This window comes from Lissotriton vulgaris, chromosome 12 (genome assembly GCF_964263255.1).
Source record: "Lissotriton vulgaris chromosome 12, aLisVul1.2, whole genome shotgun sequence".
In the NCBI taxonomy this organism is placed as follows: Eukaryota; Metazoa; Chordata; class Amphibia; order Caudata; family Salamandridae; genus Lissotriton; species Lissotriton vulgaris.
The window spans coordinates 172,073,028-172,091,977 of NC_141700.1; the positions used below are offsets into that span (position 1 = coordinate 172,073,028).

The 18,950-nt window shown below is 43.7% G+C and overlaps 1 protein-coding gene and 1 pseudogene across 1 annotated transcript in view; one reads left to right on the forward strand and one right to left on the reverse strand.

Moving 5' to 3' along the window:
• Nucleotides 1-18,950, forward strand: part of URI1 (URI1 prefoldin like chaperone) — a 466,682-nt gene that overhangs the window by 120,100 nt on the left and 327,632 nt on the right. The window lies entirely within an intron of this gene.
• LOC147673785 (A-kinase anchor protein 8-like) lies at nt 6,445-7,680 on the reverse strand (annotated as a pseudogene).

Here is an 18,950-nt window from a genome sequence, read left to right on the forward strand (position 1 = left end):
ACTGGCTAGTGACCCAGACTCTGTCCCCTCTGCTTTCAGGTGCTCTACATCTTCGATCCAACCAGACTCTTATCTCCTGGTCGCCTGCAGCATCTTTTCCTCCAGGCTCCATAGAACTCCACGACGAAACCCGACGCACTTTGACACCTAATCACCCGCTTCCTTTTGGTGAGGTAACTAGAGCACTCCAGTGCTCCTGTAGTGGTTTACACCTCTCGTGTCCTAGTTTTAAGTGGTTAAGTTCTAGTCCAGTCGGAAGACTTCTAAATCAGTAACTATCTAACTTTTACGCACCATTGACTTCTGTTGGTGCACACGGTTGCCTATAGACCCTGCACCCGTATCCTATGGGCCTCCCCCGACCTAACCTTCATTAGTCCAGTGTAGCCCCAGCGATTCTCAAGGCCCTAGGCCTTACCATTGTTCGTGACGTGGTTCTTATACCACTATTTTAATATATGGTTTGACGGGCCACCCCGCCTATCCATGATTGTACAACTTTTGTATGTTATATGAAGTTCTTTGTTTAGCGCTTGTGCTTCTGTCCTCATAAAGAGTACAGGGGATTATTCTAGTAATAAATACATATATTTTATAATATATAACTTGTGTGGTGTCCTTTCATTTTCTGTTAAAAGGATTGCATATGGTAAAACAGCTGGCTTCACTTGCCCTCTTCAGTTTAGCCTAAGACTGCTTTTGTCCATGCTACCGCTAGGATACCTGGTCTATAAGGTTGACTTACAACCAACAAATTTGCCACAAGCTTTTGCCAGAGTAAATGTTATGCACAAGTGTCTTGTCCGGCTGAAAATTCATGCTGCAAGGGCGATCACATAAAGCGAGCATGTAAGATATCTGTTCTCCTGCGTTTTGGATTGGTTGGTGTCTTAGAGGTGGAGCGCAAGTAACTTTGCACCAGCAAGTGTACTGTGATGCTGCCCGTAATGGGGGCGGGTTGAGTGAGCATGGGGTGGAAGGGTTTAAAAGGCATAGCTGCAAAACTAAATATTTTCGGATATTTCACCCACAGCTAACCACATATAAAAATAATACAAACCTTAAATTAAAAATGTCTTTTCACAAAAGGTAGGGGATCTGTTTTTGAACACTGAGAGTGTTTTCTGATGAGCGCAGCACATGTGCAAAATATCCAGTAAGGGTATGCAGGGCCTGAGGGAGACAGGGCGGACACCAACTCCCAGTGGATGCTGGAGACATTTGAAAGTGGGGGGGCGTTAAGCAATTGTACTTCACTGTGGCGGACGAAAACACATGCACTCTCAGGGTGTTGCTTAGCTAAAAACTAAAGAAAAAAAGTAGTGTCTTAATAGTGAACAGTGCAAGGACACAAGTAATGCCCAACACCTGCAACAATGGGCGCCATTTAAGCACTTTCAACCTGCATCCGATAATCTGCCAGGATCTCTGTCAGACACAAGTTAGTGATGCCATCACATGAACTTTTAAACCTACTATACACTACAGTGCTTTCATCTTTCACTGTAACATTATTACACATGCACCAATGAAACTGCCTCGATAAAAGATTGTGCAATCCAATCACCTATTATTTACATGCATGTGATGTTACACACATAATTCAATTAACCCAATCAAGCGCTGCCTTCAATTTAAAAACACTCTTTGGAAATGTTATAAAGCATTTTGTTTCAGGAGAATGAAATTACTGCAAGGCGAACACACACTAGAAACTGGAGAGATGCAAGTGGGAAGGGCAAACATGATGTTCTCATACGACCAATTTGCAAATCACGTCTCACCTGGGCACCAGGGCGCCTTGTTATTCAGACGCAGTCTACAATCCTTTAAAAAACATTAACCCACACCCTTTGGGATGGGACCTTGAAGCCAGGCTCTGACTACTCAGCGTCCCGCAGACTCCCATAGGATTGCTATTAGACGCAACAGCCCCCACAAAGCCCAACAATAATGTAAGTGACGGGGTGCAGGCTAGGTATGAATTATGTTCTTTAAGAACCAGCACTAATTTGGGCAGAATGTCTATATGAGAGGGCAAGCAGTGCCAAGCGAGGTACCTGATTAACGTCACTGCTGGCAGACAATATTGTATAACGCGCGCTCCACCTTCAGAGCCTCCATTCTTCGTCATCTTTATGGGGTATCCCCCCCCCCCCCCCCCATCAAAGCTGGCACCAGATTACTTAGCCAGACCGACAGGTGTGTACATGAAAAGTCATTGACGGCAACACGACAGACGGGAATCCATAGGAAGAGGGATTGACAAAGCCAATGGATTTATTTTTTGCATAATACATGCATATTGAGGTACAAAATATCAGCGCACAATTGTATGGCACACGTACAAAGCAACACGCGTAGAAACAACCACTCACTCAAAGCAACACACCTCGAGACATGCTTGAAAAAACAGATCAACAGCCAGACCACCAGACATACAGATAGTCACACACACAACAGTCTCACATACACCCGTGCACCTGTAGCCGCACAGATTGAATCCTTAACGGCTGCACATTTTAGGCCATATTTGATGCTATAGGATTAGATGAGCTTCTTACCTTTTCCTTTCGGCGTGAATGTTGGAAGTGGATTTTACGATTCGCTCTCGTTAAACTGGGTGTCTGAAGTGCAATTTGGGGCAGCTGCAGGCAGCGATCACAAACACACAGGCATGCGGCGGGGGTCACTGTGCTCCTAGTTAAAACAATGAAATTGAACTGTACCCCGCCCACTTCAACGCTCCTGATGGTAACACCTCGAGTCTTGCAAACATATTTTATGGGTAGAGGCCTGGTCTAGCATGCAAGGAGTGCGTCTTGGGTGTAATTTCTGAATGGGTGTGCAGTGCCCTCCCTGGTGCAGACCTCGCAAGCCATGAAATCTCCCTGGGTGGAGGTGTTCTGTGTTCGAACTTATTACAGCGAACGCAGTGACTTCTTGCCTTTGAGAGCAGACTGTAAATAATGGACGCGGGTGCTTGCTGTTTCTCAGTGTGAGGTTCTCGAAGAAATCGGTAGGAGCTGCTGGGTCTGTTTTCTTCCTTTCAGAGATGTGGCCGAATCTAGGACAAGTGCAACTTGCAACAAGCATGTCAGCCAGCAGCACTTCAAGCACTCAATGTGTAACTAGCTGAATGGTGCTCAGCAGGCGCTCTGGAAAACTAATGGGCTGGTTCATAAGCAGTTTTCAATCACAAACCTATTTTAACGGACACAAAAAGATACTAAGCAGGGGAAAATTCACTGTGGGATAAAGAACTTACCTTGGCTTCCCGCTTTTCTGACTCAAACTCCAGACTTCCGTCGCTGCATTTGAATAATTCCTCTGGGCTCGTTGTCGTCATTAGGAAGACTGTAGCCTCCCTCCCCTCCACCGCAGCCACAGCCAGCGCTGTGATTGGTGCGGCCGGCTGCCCCAACCGCGTCATTTCTCTGTATGCTGCAGCATACAGAGAACACACAGGGAGAGTGGGAAGTGGCAGGGGGGAGCGGCTTGCCCACTGTTGTTAATACTGTCTGCTTGGGGGGCCTCAGGCTGCCCAAGCAGTCAGTATGAACAACAGTGGGAAAGCCTCTCCCCCCTGCCCTCGAGTAACCCCGCCTACTCTAACTTCTGCTTTCTCGCCGTGCGAGAAGGCAGAAACAAATGGTAGTTATTACCATAATAACTACCATTTCTTTCTGCCTTCTCGCACGGCGAGAAAGCAGGGGGCGGCGCCCAAGCGCCCCCATAGAGGAGCCGCCACTACCAACCCCGCTTCCAAAGAAGTCGGCTAAAAACCAATGACAATAGATCTCGCCAAGGCGAGCCAGCGCATGAGCTACCACGCAGGCGAGACCTACAAATTGTAACACTGGTACCATTCCTATCCTCAGTCTTTCTGAGGATATCTTAAGTTCCACAGAAATAGATTTATTAAGTGCAAGCCACTACTTTGCCCCTACACACAAAAATGACCTGTTTACAACACAAGTAGAATGTATTCCGCTTCTGTTTGATTAAAATATTTCTTCCCTCCCCCCCAGGACTCAGAGGTTAGCAGGATACTACGGGTCTACATTGTCCATCCACCATTTAATCACCAAGTAATCTAATGTCAAAAGAGATACTCATTTGAAAATGTAGTACTTTCTGAAACCCAAGCATTTTTCAAAAAACGTCAATACGCTAGATTCAATTTAACGAAAACTTAATATGACGCCTTCAACCCCTTCGCTGCCAGGCCTCTTATTCACTGCCCCCGTGCCACGCCTTTCTTTGGCTATTTGTGGCAGTTCGCACTTGCTCATGCATATGAAAATAGGTGTTTTGGTTTCAGAAGTCTCAATCAGCAGATTGAGTGCCACACTTTTGCATTATTCTAATTAAGGATAGGCATGTACCTCACAGTAAGATATGCTGTTCTCTCAAACTTGGGCTTTCTGCATGCTTAGCTATTTTAACATGCTACCATCCATGCATGATTCCGTTTAGTTTAATACCTCTTTACAGATTTCTCTCATTTTTGAATAGAGGCTCACTGTTCGTTTTGGTTGGAACAAGGGAATTGTATTGGAGGCTCCTGTGTGCCTGTTCCAATATGACTGCATCGATTTACAGAAAGTACATGCATTTGTCATGGTGCTGAGGACGTAAGCGCATTTTTAGTTTGATTCCATATTGCGCTGCAACAGACATATCTATAAGGGCCACGGGCATTGAGCGTATGTTGTTCATAGATTAGTCCTGCACCGATTGGTATAATTAGCGATCTCTTGTCTATTCCATATGGTGCACCTTAAACAGCCTTATCTGATGGACTTGTAACTGTAATGGAGCCACATGTGCACAAGTATTTTAAGACTGATTATCTTAATGCTCTGCACTGAATTAACTTAAAAGGCCCGCAGACTTTGAGCGCATGGTGTTCCAGTGATTTATTCTGGACTAGTACGTACAGTAAGTTTCCTCCACTTAGTGTTTGGGTATGTTGTTTTCTATGCCATGATAGTTAATATGATTTAGCTGTCTCATCAGGGCTAATTTGGCTCTTTGATCTACATTGGTTGGATAAATGTTGCATGGGTTTGACTTCCTTTCATTTGGATCGCCTGTTTTTGATTCTGTCAGGCTTGATTCCGATCGTCTCCCTGTCGTCTGATTTTAGGTTTGATTTCCTGATTTGGAGGGTTTGTGACTCTGGGATAGACAATGTGCATTAGATTATTCTATTGAGTAGGTTTTTGATAGTGTAGGTGATGGTTTCTGGATCACACTATTGGTGCTGTTTTCACTAGTCTTTTAAGTGAATTATTTAGCGGGTGTGCTTGATTCACATCTGTGATTCACTAGGACTTGCTTTCTGTTTTTCCTATGCTTTTTTAATTTTTTTGGACTTATCTGAGTTTTTATTCAATGTGCTGAGTTTAATGGTTTTAGGTGTTATGTCATAGTGAGGGCCTGCAAAATGATGCTTCACACTTGGTCTTGAGGATGGTCTTGTGTACTCATTAGACAATTGGAGACTGAAACGTCAACGACGTAGCCTCCACAGTCTTCATATACATCACAGACTTAAAAGGCTCTCCTATCAAAGACTCTTTTCTTGGACTCAAAGAGGACGATGCAATTGAGTGGTCTGATCTGTCTGAGTCATCAAAAATAAGGGAAATGATATTTGATTATCGGTTTACAGCAGGACAGTGTGTTTTTGCTATTGATGTCCTTGTATGCCTTTCTATAGCAATTGTTGTTGAATTAATGTGCTTTTGATACTTCATGTGCTCCATATGTTAGGGAATTAATACATTGTTACCATATCTAGTTATTTGTCTACAAGATTTCAGAAAAATGTTGGTACCTAGCCTCTTGGAGAATTATTGGGTAGCTCTATTGCGTGTTGCTAACGGAATGTTGGCACAGATGATGGAAAACCTTTTTCTGAAACCACTTTTTAGGTGTCGCTGGAGTTAGCATCCGAAGGATGCGTCCAGCTAGAGTGGTATAGCTGCCTGTCTCGGGGGAATTAGAGACAGGAGGGTGTTACAAGCTTTTCGTGTGGATTTGGGTGCGCGAACGCGCACGTCCAGCACGGCGCCGTGCACACTGTCTTAAACACGGGCACCCGCAGGGAGAGAAAGCACACGGGGGCGCGGCCACCGGCAATGTGCCCCGACGCCCCCCCCTCTGCTACCACAACACCGGCCCCACTTACCGGTAGGCTGCCGGTCTGCTCTGGAGCTCCCGCTCTTAGGGGCACCTGCGGCAGCATCTCCTCATGTAGCGCGGGGCTCGCTCCATCATACAGGAGCCCCGCGCAGCTCCACCGGCTTCCCCTTCACCCGGGCCCCCTCCTGGGACCCGGGGCTTTCTGCATCAACTCCGGTCTCCCTCCACTGCATGGGAGACCGGCAACGACAGCTAAAGTTTCCCCCAGGCAGGGGGAAGCGGAAACCTCGATCAGGCCCCGCCCATGTCTCCTCCGTGTTTGCCTGTCTTCCTGCCTCGGTGGCCGCCAATGGCACCGAGGCCCCGAGCAGGGAGGCGGGCACAGCGTCTCCCATCCACAGTACAGCGAGGTAGGCTCTCGCTTAGAGAAATCAATTGTTTGTACTTGTTGGAAACGTACTCCTGAAGGAGGTCTGCAGTCTATTTGGGGAGCTTTGTACCCACAAAGTTGAAATGGCCACTGTGGAACTTGCTTTCAAAGTGGCTCTTGATCTCATCATCATAGTATGTGCGGAACTTGCACAGCGAGCAGACGTACTGAATCCGTTCTACCATGCGGTCACGCTGCCTTTTGTTTTGACGGTCTTGCGTTTTCTTGCCTGCTTGAAGTTTTCGTTTCACCTCGCTTATTTCCTCTTTATCAGCTGCACCTTCACCATTTGTCCCAGCCTCTGCCCCATCTTCTACTTTTTCCTCTCCAGTGGTTATATCGCCCTCGTTCTTTGCTACTTTGGACTCTGGTTCTCCAGCTGTGTTGGTTTGTTTGCGCTTCTTGGCGGCACCATCCTTCTTATTACATTTCTTCTTCTGTTGCATTTGCTGCTGCGTTTGAGCTTTGTCTCCGTCCCACACTTTGGCTGTTTTTCCTCGGCCACGTTTGAAGCCACCTCCTCCGAAGCGCCTATTCCCAGAGAAACCTCTCATTTCCTGGAACATGTTGATCTCAGGGTATGCTTTCTGGGAGAAGAGGGTCGGGGGGAACCGGAGATGCCAGAACCCCACCCGCCCACTGGCTGTGGCTCATTCCATTGTCCACTCATGCGACCGGGAAATGGCGGCATGGGTCTGTTTTTTCGCCCGTCTCTGCCCCAGCTCTGACCGCGCTGGTCAAAGTTGCTGCGTGCTCTGGTCTGGAACTGGTCCCTGCGGTTCCCGTAGGAGCTGTCATAGCGACCTTCATAGGCACTGTCCCCGTCATGTTGCGCCTCACTGTAATCGTAGCCGGATCTGTAAAGATCAGTCATTCAGTGAAGACCTAGAGTCGTAGGACTCGTAGGATTCATACCCATAACTGCCCGCATTGGCACTGGGTTCCGGTTCCTGTTCCTGTTCCTGTTCATACCCATATCTGTAATCCTCGTAGCCTCGGTTTCCTCCAGTGCTCCAGTTTCCGTAACCCGAATAACTGGTCATATTGCTTGATGGGAAAGACTTGCAGGTCCCCTAAACCTTCTCGGCAGTCGACGAGTCTGTATAAAAAAACAGAGGAGCGTCGTAAATTAGTAGAGGATATTAATGCAGCTATCCAACAGATTTACAGAGACCAGGATTTGACACAAGACCTTGGGATGGATCACTTCATCAAGAAAGTGGAGGCTGCTCACTGCACAGCTTGTGATCTCTTTATTCCTATGCAGTTTGGATTTCTTCAAAAGCACCTCAAATCAATTGACCATAACCACAATAGAAAAGCTATGATGGAGCAATCCAAGAAGACTTCTTTGGTTGTGGCTAAAAGCATTCTCAACAATAAAATGATCAGCAAAAAGTTGGAGGGATACTTAAAGGGTGAAAATCCTTTCATAGAAGATCCAAAAGATCAAGCTGCCAAAGGCACAGAACCAGGGGCTGAGAACGAGACTGGTGATGCCGAAGCAACAGAGGAAACTGAAGAATCCAAAGTTGAAGAGGGCATGGAGATGGAAGGTGCTGGTGAAGACCAAACTGAAGTGGATGAGGAGGCAGCCGATGCTACTGAAGAGCAGCTCGTACAAGGTGGGGAAGAGGATGAGGAAGGACCTTTAGAAGAAGAGGAAGAAGGAGGAGAGGACGAGGAGGAGGCAGACGAGGAGGGAGGTTAAGAAGTGGAGCCAATCGAGTGAAACTGATATGAGGACACAACTTATAAATGGTGGTTTTGAAAAAAAAAGCAGATGTGATTCTACCACTCTTTCAGCAAACAGTCTTCATGGACAAACTGACATCAGAACATTACCCCATGCCTCCATTTCCCCTTGTTTTAGCAGTGATGTTATTGGGCTGCAACATCTACTTGGAGAGCTGTACTGAGATTGCTGCTGTTTAAGCATGCCTGGAATATAGTAACATTGCTTCATCACATTGGGAACACACTATTTCCCTCGGTTTTATGTATTCAATGTGAAGTGGTTTTCACCAGATGTTTGTATGAGTAAAATGTACATTTTTTTTTTTTTTATATAATGTAGGACTATTAGGGGCCTTTTTCTCTATGGCGAGGGGGGAATTAGGAGAATTTTTGTCAGTGCTCTTGCAGCATTTTACTGTCCCTTTTAATGCCAAGCAGAGTGCGAGATCACCATTGTGTTTGTATAAAATACCTGTGATTAAAAGGTGATTCTTTGGTTGAAAAAAAAAAAGAGAAATCAATTGTTTGGAATGCATTGCACCGGGTGAACTTGTTCCATAACAAAGCGCTGCATTTCAGCTGCTCTCCTGGCAGGGGTCACAGGAGACAGCCAAGCTTCTTCCCGCCTTGGCACCAACACAGCTGGGGAAGATTAGCATATCTATAGAATCTGGGGAGCAACCCTGCCCCCCATCGAGTCTCCCCTCCCATTCTCCCCAAAGAGACAAACTTTAAGAAGCTGAGAGGGCTTGGGGGTCACAATCCTACAATCCTGAGCGAAAGCAGAGCAAGATGGCGAGCCTTCTGACTCTGGCAGGTGGAACCAGCGAGGAGAGGGGGGTCCGCAGGGACCCCGGCGCCAGCGCAGAGCCCGAGGTATGGCATATCTTCATTCCGGTGCTCTCCCTCTCGCCCACCGTGCTGGGCCTCTAGAGACACCAGGGTGCACCGGGGCCAAGGAGCGCACCCGAGAGCCGGCCTTTAGGAGCCAGAGGATGGCACAGAGGTGAGAACCGATGACTGCACACTAGAGGGCAGCCCCCTTCACCACTGACGTCTGGGCAAGTGGGCAGGCCAAGAGGTGCACACTCAGTGCCACATAATTATATGCCACACAATTACTCTACTGAATACAACATACACTCACACAATACCACTCAGTGCCACATAATTATATGCTACATAATTACACTGCGCTCAACGCAACATACACTCCAAATACCACATCACTACACACCACATTATTACACTCTACTGAATGCAGCACACACTCCACACAAGACCACTCAATGCCACATAATTATATGCTACATAATTACAATGCAACATACACTCCAAACAATACCACTCTGTGCCACATAATTACACACCACACAATTACTTTACTGAATACAACATACACTCCTCATAATACCACTCAGTGCCACATAATTATATGCTACATAATTACTGCGCTCACGCAACATACACTCCAAATACCACTCAGTGCCATATAATTACACGCCACATAATTACACTGCACTCAATGCAACATACACTCCAAATACCACTTAGTGCCACATAATTACATGCTACATAATTACACTGCACTCAATGCAACATACACTCCAAATACCACTCAGTGCCACATAATTAGACGCCACATAATTACACTGCTCTCAATGCAACATACACTCCAAATACCACTCAATGCCACATAATTACACTGCACTCAATGCAACATACACTCCAAATACCACTCAGTGCCATATAATTACAAGCCACACAATTACACTGTACTCAATGCAACACACTCCACACAATACCACTCAGTGCCACATAATTATATATTACATAATTACACTGCACTCAATGCAACATACACTCCAAATACCACTCAGTGCCACATAATTACACGCCACATAATTACACTGCTCTCAATGCAACATACACTCCAAATACCACTCAATGCCACATAATTACACTGCACTCAATGCAACATACACTCCAAATACCACTCAGTGCCATATAATTACAAGCCACATAATTACACTGTACTCAATGCAACACACACTCCACACAATACCACTCAGTGCCACATAATTGTTACATAATTACACTGCACTCGATGCAACATACACTCCAAATACCACTCAGTGCCACATAATTACACGCCACATAATTACACTCTACTAAATACAACATACACTCCAGACAATATCACTCAGTGCCACATAATTATATTCTACATAATTACACTGCGCTCAATGCAACATACACTCCAAATACTACTCAGTGCACATAATTACACAACACATAATTACTCTGCACTCCATGCAACATACACTCCAAATACCACTCAGTGCCACATAATTACACGCCACATAATTACACTGCTTGCAATGCAACATACACTCCAAATATCACTCAGTGCCACATAATTACACACCACATAATTACACTGCACTCAATGCAACATACACTCCAAATACCACTCAGTGCCACATAATTACACGGCACATAATTACACTGCACGCAATGCAACATACACTCCAAATACCACTCAGTGCTACATAATTACACGCCCCATAATTACACTCTACTGAATGCAACACACACACTCCATTCAATACCACTCAGTGCCACATAATTATATCTATTTATCGCCCTCACTCTATCTATCTATCTATCTATCTATCTATCTATCTATCTATCTATCTATCACCCTCACTCTATTTATCTATCGCCCCCACTCTATTTATCTATCGCCCCCCACTCTATCTATCGCCCCCACTCTATTTATCTATCGCCCCACTCTATCGCCCTTTCTCTATCTATCCATCGCCCTCACTCTATATATCACATCACCACAACATCACTCAGCACCACCACAGCATCACTCAGGGGCACCACAACATCTCTCAACACCACCACAGCATCAATCTGTGCAACCATTCAACAACAACTAGTTCAAATATGTTCTCTCAATGTTTCAAGCTTTATTATAAATGTCACAAAAAGATGTTAATATTTCACATCTAATCTTGGATTTTCATCACAATAAAATACACTGAACATAATCTTCACAAAAGTTATTTACAAAACTTTAAGCTATTGCCATTATAAATTACAATAACTTTTACTTAAGTATTAATGATTAAAAAATAAATAAAAGCCATTTATTTGTAATATCAATACATGTAAGTCACGTAAATACAACACATATTGCATTACAAATGCTATAGGTGTCACATTTGCGAAAGCTATACCTATTAGCATTGTAAATGAAAAAGCTATTAATTTCGCTATTTTCAAAACCAACACATAAATACAAAATTTGTCATTTACAATACCAATAGCTCAAACTTTTCTAATGCGAGACCTATTGCATTGCAAATGCTTGTTTTCTATGTAAGTAATGCTTTATTGTACATGGTTATTTAAAACATTTACAATGTGGAAAAGGATTCAACTAATAAAACAAAGGTCAAGTTCATACATATTAAGACAATAAATCCATCAGTAAAAAGCATACTAAAATAGCCGCCTCAGAGTTGAAATAAAGTATGAGTACAGTTAGACAGCCTATTTAACAGAGTAAGATGTGCAGTAAGTTGATCCTTGTTACCAGCAGAGTGGTAATGCAGTGAAGTGTCAGTGCAATAAGAGCATTTAAGAAAGTGCCACATCAATAAAAACATAAGTGTTTAAACAAGCATTTACAATGCAATGGTCTCGGCATTTTTAAAGTTAGAGCTATTGGCATTGCTCATGACATTATTTTTATTTGTTTTTGTTTTTAAAACGTATAAATAAATGGCATTGTCATTTACAATGTCAATAGCTTAATCTCTCGCAAATGCGAGACCTATTGCATTTGCACCCACACACAGAGCCACCCACGCAGAGCCACCCACACAGGGTCATTCACATAGAGCCACACACACAGAGCCACCCTCTCACAGACCCACATACACACACAGACCCACATACACACACAGAGAGCCACCCTCACACGGACCCACCTTCAAAAAAAAGCTCTGCACACGGAGCCCAACACACACACACACACAGACAGCCACACACAGACAGAGCCACAAACACACACACACCCCCACACACACACACACACACATGTATTCCATGGTTACGCGCAAATATATTCACTGGGGCCAAAAAGCATTGTCTGTGTCTTGATCGAGGACCGTATTGATGCCAGCAGGATAAGGTTCAGGTGGTGTGAGGTGGGCATAGGGGAAGCGAAGAATGTACATGGTGTGGACAGTGAATTATGGAATTATTTTCAGGGTCAAATCATATCCTTACTACGCCTTCATCCCCTTAATTATCATTAAGTGACAAAAGTGGGCGACCCACAGAAGGCCCAAACCAAGCTTGATTCAGATATCTGGCTCAGCTCAAGATGCTCTTGAATCCCTGAGCCCAAAATGCACAAGCCTTCATGCCGGCTTCTTTCGGCCACCCACACTCTAACCTCATGAGCCAGGAATTAAAGACAAAGCATTAACATTTAAAGTAAAATGTGACAGGGAAAGCAATACTCATCTAGTAGATGAATTGCAATCCACTACACAGAATTTGACATCATGCCACAAACTTTAACAGCACACCACATAATTAAACTCCACTAGATACCACTCCAAAACACAAAATACCATTCCACATAATTACACCATAACACAATTCCAGTACCACATAATAACTATCCACATAATTCCACAGCACACAATGGCACATAAATCCACTACACTAATACACTCCATGCCACACAATTCCTAAACAAACTAATCCTTCCAACCCACATAATTTAACTACACACCACATCCATACACTCCATAGGACCTACGTAAAAGACATTTACAATATCAAAAGTTCTAGCTCAAACAAATGTGTGACCGATTGCATGAGTGATTTCTAAATACGGATTCCTGAGCACATACCATATTAAAAGCGAAACTCCAAGTTCCAGAATTCAACCCGCTGTAGGGCAGAAAGTGTAACACGTGTCCTATGAGCACTTAGTAGTTGTGACTCGCAAGGTTAAAACTCAGCATAGAGCTGCCAGTCTATTAGTGCCGCATAGGCACTAATAGGCTGCCACTAAAACGCAGATTCGCATAGCTGTTGTATCTGTTCCTCGGCTCCTGTTCGACCTTCCATTCTGTGTCTACCTTCCTTCTAAACCGTCAAAACATTTGACAAAGGACGGATACACAAAAAGGGCGGCGCGAACGGGGGGAAGTTAATACTACAGCTCAGAAACGGACACAAGTTGTCAGGCTACGTTGCCTCCGATGAAACAAAAAAGGGACTTGGGGAGATACCCATAGAAACCCATAGGGTTCTAAATGGAGGCCAATGGCGTTGCGCCTGAATATGACCATTTAGGCAATGCATCTGAATCATGCCTACGCAGCGGACATTTCCTAATGGTAGTGTTTTGTCATTCATTGTAGGAAACACAAAGAGAAATATAAGTAAAACAAAACGAACTGGTTTAGCACCATATACATAGTCTACGTATTACAAATTGCCAAATGTTTATCCCCCTAAATATATTGAAAGACCTAAGATCGATTTACAACAATGTTAGTTGGTTCACCTCACCCCGGAGTTCTCTCACAGCACCATGTGTAAGTAGCATTGTAGTGCAAGATATATCTTCGGAAATAGTTGCTTCCCTTAGTCTAAGCATTAAAAAGGCACTGACCATTTCTCTATTCTTCGGACTTCTGAGCTGCGATCAGTGAATATTGGCACCCACGGAACAAAACGTTACTGATATGAGTACTGCAGAGGCCATGGCTGGCGTGTTTGACATCGACCTGGACCAGCCCGACGAGGCGGGCTCAGAAGAGGAAGAGGAAGGGGTAATGATCTGGGGGAATCAGTTGACAGGGCGTAGGGAGGGTGACTGGCATAGGTGCGTCTACGGAGGGGAGTGATATGTTGATGAATACGCACAAACAGGGGGCAGAGGCAAGAAAAGTGAGCACTCGCCGGCTGGGGCGGAGGACTCGGACATTCTCCCTTGCTTCTCCGGCGGCGGTCAAGCAGAAATGGCACTCCGAAAAGCCCTGTCATTTTCCGACTGGGGGGCGTGTTTTTCTGTCTCTCCTTTTCCCATTGGCTGTAATGTAAAATTCCAGCCAATGGGAAGAGAAGAGACAGAAACGAAAAAGCACACCCCTCAATCCCAAAAAGACGGGGCTTAAATGGACAGACGCCCCTCTTCTCCAATGGCTGGCCTCCGTTTAGGAAGCCAGCCCATGGAGAAGTGGGGGGGGGGTTCACGCCCCCACACTAAGAAACATAAGACCTCGCTGACGAGACTGCGCAAGCGCAGCCTACGCAGGCCGAGACCTAAAAAAGGTAATTAGTCATGTTGACAGTTCTGGATTTCCCTGTGATGTGGTCAGTTATTCAGTATAGTTCAAAGTGGCTGATTGCTTTCAGAACTGTCCTCCTCCAAGTGAAAATCAAGGCTTGGCAGGTGGCGACATGAAATTTGGGTAAAATTCAAGGGCCTGGATTATGGCCCTTCCGGTTGAATTGGACCGGAAGATGCGGCATGTGATTCGTCCTCACCAAATATCTGGAGAAGTGCTTGAGCTGTATAGAAGCAATCATTGGATGGAACAGGCTAGAAAGTGCAAGCACGCTTTGAATCACGATACTCAAGGGGCTGATGTGATTAAGTGCGGTGCGGTGTTGCCGGGCATTCTCAGCAGATGGTTTGGTGGTGCCTGCATGGACCATCTGTTGGGTCCCTGCCTGCTTGCATCATAGGTGGGCTGCTAGTTTGTTCCTCTCTCTTGTTAAGGGTGCTACTATTGACTTTCCTGGTGGTTAAAACAGTCAACGTTGGTGCCTGTCAATTTCCCTGCCAGGGCCACACTCTCAAAGTTGGATTGTGGTTGCTTAGAAGCATTTTGGCGCACCTCATGCCAACATTGTCACCTATTTCTTTGCCAGTGTGAGCTGTTGCTTTCTCTTAGAGGGTTAGAGTGGATTGTTCCTCTCGTCCTTCACGGTGCTGCTAGATTTTTGGCTATCTTTCAGGGTTTTAAAGCGGGTTTCCGCCGCTTCAAGGAATTTTACAGTTCGGCAGCTCAGTTGGATGTCGTCGCTTTTGAAGCAAGCCAGCGCCGCTTGCCTGCAGATCCGTATCCTGCGGTTGTTAAAACACGGTCTCAAGAGGGAGGGACGTTCTTGTATGAGTTCGCTGCAGATGGCGGTGAGGTGTACGGTGTTCTTTGCCGTTCCCGCAAAGTCGGCATTTTATTGGTAGCTGAGGACGTAACAACGGTGGTAGGTGGGTCGCGGACGCAGTAACCCTAAGGCACATTTTTTTTCTATGGATCTACAGAGGAGATCTGGTCTGTGGAAAATGTAATCATGTACTACCAAGTGTGATGGCTTCATGTGTGAGAATGTTCATGCCTGTTCCTGTGTAGAAAATTTGTATCGCAGCTGTGTATGCCACCACATACGCATTTCTCAAGCACTGTGAGGAGATGTGCCATTTGGCCACGCAGTCATCAGAAACCTTATTGCTTAGGGACACTGGCGGTCTAATTAGAATGGTACTTCCATTTGAATTTTTTCTGTGAAATCTACCCTTGTGGAATTGGTAGGTACCCTGTAAGAACGGATAGAGTGAAGTTATTCATTTATCCTAGTTCTTATGCTTTCTTGATGTCCCGTGACTCTACTGCCTGCCTCTCTCTCTTTAATCAAAATCAGTATATCAATTTGCTATATATTGAAAGGAATGGATAAAGGTGCGTACCCTATGTGGTTGTAGGGAGCACAGCTGCATATATGCCATGATGTATGTGCTGTTTCAATTGCTAAAAGCTCTTAAATGCTATTGAGAAACAGTCAGTAGCTTCTCTCAAATTCCCAATCCGTAAACAAAGAATATTGAGGGTGGCCATTTAGTTTACTTTATCCTATTGTCTGTGCAATGCCTGGCCAGTTGCATACTTTGAGCACTTGTCTGCTGAAATCCTACCACCAACAGCCTGGGTGCCCAAATCTGTTGGCAATAAGTAACTTCTTAGAGTTTTAAAACTAACCTGTCTTTCCAAAATCGTTTGGTTTGCTCACGAATGAGATGCACAGTGATGGGAATTGATAATTTAAATGAAAATGTGTTTGAAAGAGACCCGAGCTGAGATGAGGAAGTGATCGAGTTGACAAAATAGGATTTTTAATGAAAACTTGTCATGTCCTAAGCTTTGCCTCTTCTTTAAGTATAAAATATGTGCACGTTCCACACGATTTACATATTTACTAATTAAAGAATCTTCCTGGAAACATTAAGTCGAATATCTTCTGTAACCTTTATAACTACAGATAATGGATATAACTTGAAACTCTCAGAAGGTCCTTTAAATAATGTACATGATTATGAATATGTAACTAGTTAATATGCAGCTATGAAAGGATTATCATGTTGGGGTTAATGAACAAGCCGCTCTTATGGTTTTTCATGGCTTCTTATTTTTTTGCTTTTAGCTGACTTTATGCATGTAAAAAGTACATTGAAAAATCCGTTTTCTTTCATTAGAAAAAGACTATTATATAAAGACTCTTCTTGAAGGTTATGAAACCCTTTTCCCCAATAGAATTTACTTTTCTATCGTAGATTGTAAAATAACGGACTAGCTGCTAATAACAGATGTCTGGTCTTTTTTTTTTAATGGGTGGGGGGCGTGGATTTTTAAAATTATTTAAACAAATTTTTGATGGTCTTGATTGTTCCGTCATTTATTTTTAAAAGAAAGTACGTTTTCAATAAAAACACGGAACTGCTTGTGGTTTGACTTGGTAGAAAAGAAGAACTCTCCTATTCATTGATGGCATTGCAAATGGGCTTTCTCTTGCCAAATGCGTTTTATTTATAATGGTGTAATGTAATAGCCAAATCGTTATTTTTCTTGAACCTTTTAGAGCAGAAGTCTTCAAACTTGGCGGGGGGGGGGGGGGGCATTAAGTGATCTCAGGGGAGGGGCTCCAGTCAGTGTGTTAAAAAACATGAGTGGCACTAAGCCACTTTGTAATGGGCCATCACTAACAACTTTTGTCATGTGTATCCTGACTGGGAGTATGTGTAAAAAGGGGTAATAGAGCTGAACAGCAATGTTTAAATATGTTGAGACCTATTTAAACATTGCCAGTTTAGCAGCATAAGTGTGAAATAATTGAGGGGGGCCCGAATATTATTGTATTGTTTTTATGCTGGGGGGGGGGCACACCATTAAGAAGTTTGAAGACCAGTGCTTTAGAGTATTAATAGGGCTTCTGTGTGTAACTGTAGTTTGGTACTACTATTTAAATAGGTAAGCATGCGAGCACACAGGCATACACGCATACAACTCTTTGTTGGTGTATAAATATACGTGTCTGTGATTGAACAGTCTAAGATTAAAGTGTAGTCCTGGTTTGCTCTGGTTATTATATTGAAAACAATCCTTACAACTTCACGTAAACCTAGTTGAAGTAGTTATGCTTACAAATTATAAATGAAAAAAACACGGACACTCCCAGGTTGTGGGTAGCTCGGCAATCTATAACTTGCACGAATAGCCCTCAAACCATAACTTTCAATCGAAATGCCATGCTAATGACTTCAACCTTTGTGTTAGATGCTGTACGAAATAGTGTAAAGGACATCACATTTTCAGTAGCACTATGAAAGACAAATCTGCAGTATTTATTGATTTAAATAGGTCTTTATTTTGACGTTTTTTTAAGTGATGTTACTTATTGGTAAAAATATTGTGAGGCCATAAGCATTGCATTTAATATGTAAACTCCGATAAAATTGTTCATAGTTTATATTTATGCTGTAGTAAACAGTGATACCTTAATTTTCACTTAAATCTCCGTAGGGAGATAGTTTGAATGCATTGCTGTTGCTACTCGCTGTTGTGCCCTACCCCCAAACTTGGATAAACAGGATTTGAAGATGGGAATTTTTTACTTTAGAGTAGCAGATCAGTAATTTGCTTGCTGACGTAAGAGGTTCTTCCAGTTTATTGGATTTTTTCATTCACAGCTTTTCAAATAGATCACAAGACACTTTGTTAGTTTTCATGTCTCATTGTCCACCAAGCCAACTGATTGCTCTTGGCAGATGCATGGTCGTTTTCCTCACATTGAAAATCAAGTTAATATTGTTTTTTGTTTTTAACTAATTGACGATTTTGTATAGCTTTTAAAATTTTTTTTTTTTTAAGGAATACTAAACTATTTGGTCCAAATGTATGTTCATACATCACCCCTCTCCTATTTTGTTTATAATGCTTTGTTATCCTCATTGGGCAGTTTTTTGATAGGGTACATCAGTAGGGGTTAACTGATTTTACCATAGCTTGTATAAGAGGGTCAACGACATGTACCTAAGTCATATACCCCTTTGCCTCAACAGGCGCCTTAGATAGAAGTTCGATTAAACAGCTATAATAAGCAGAAAAACATTTTTGGTTATGAACCTAACTAAGCGATCTTCCATCTGTGTGAGAAGGCATTGAAATTCTTCACTAGCAACAGAACATATCCTTTTTGTCACTGTTCAGGCAAAAGCCGTTCAGCCTCATCCAGTTTATATTGCCAAGAGTTG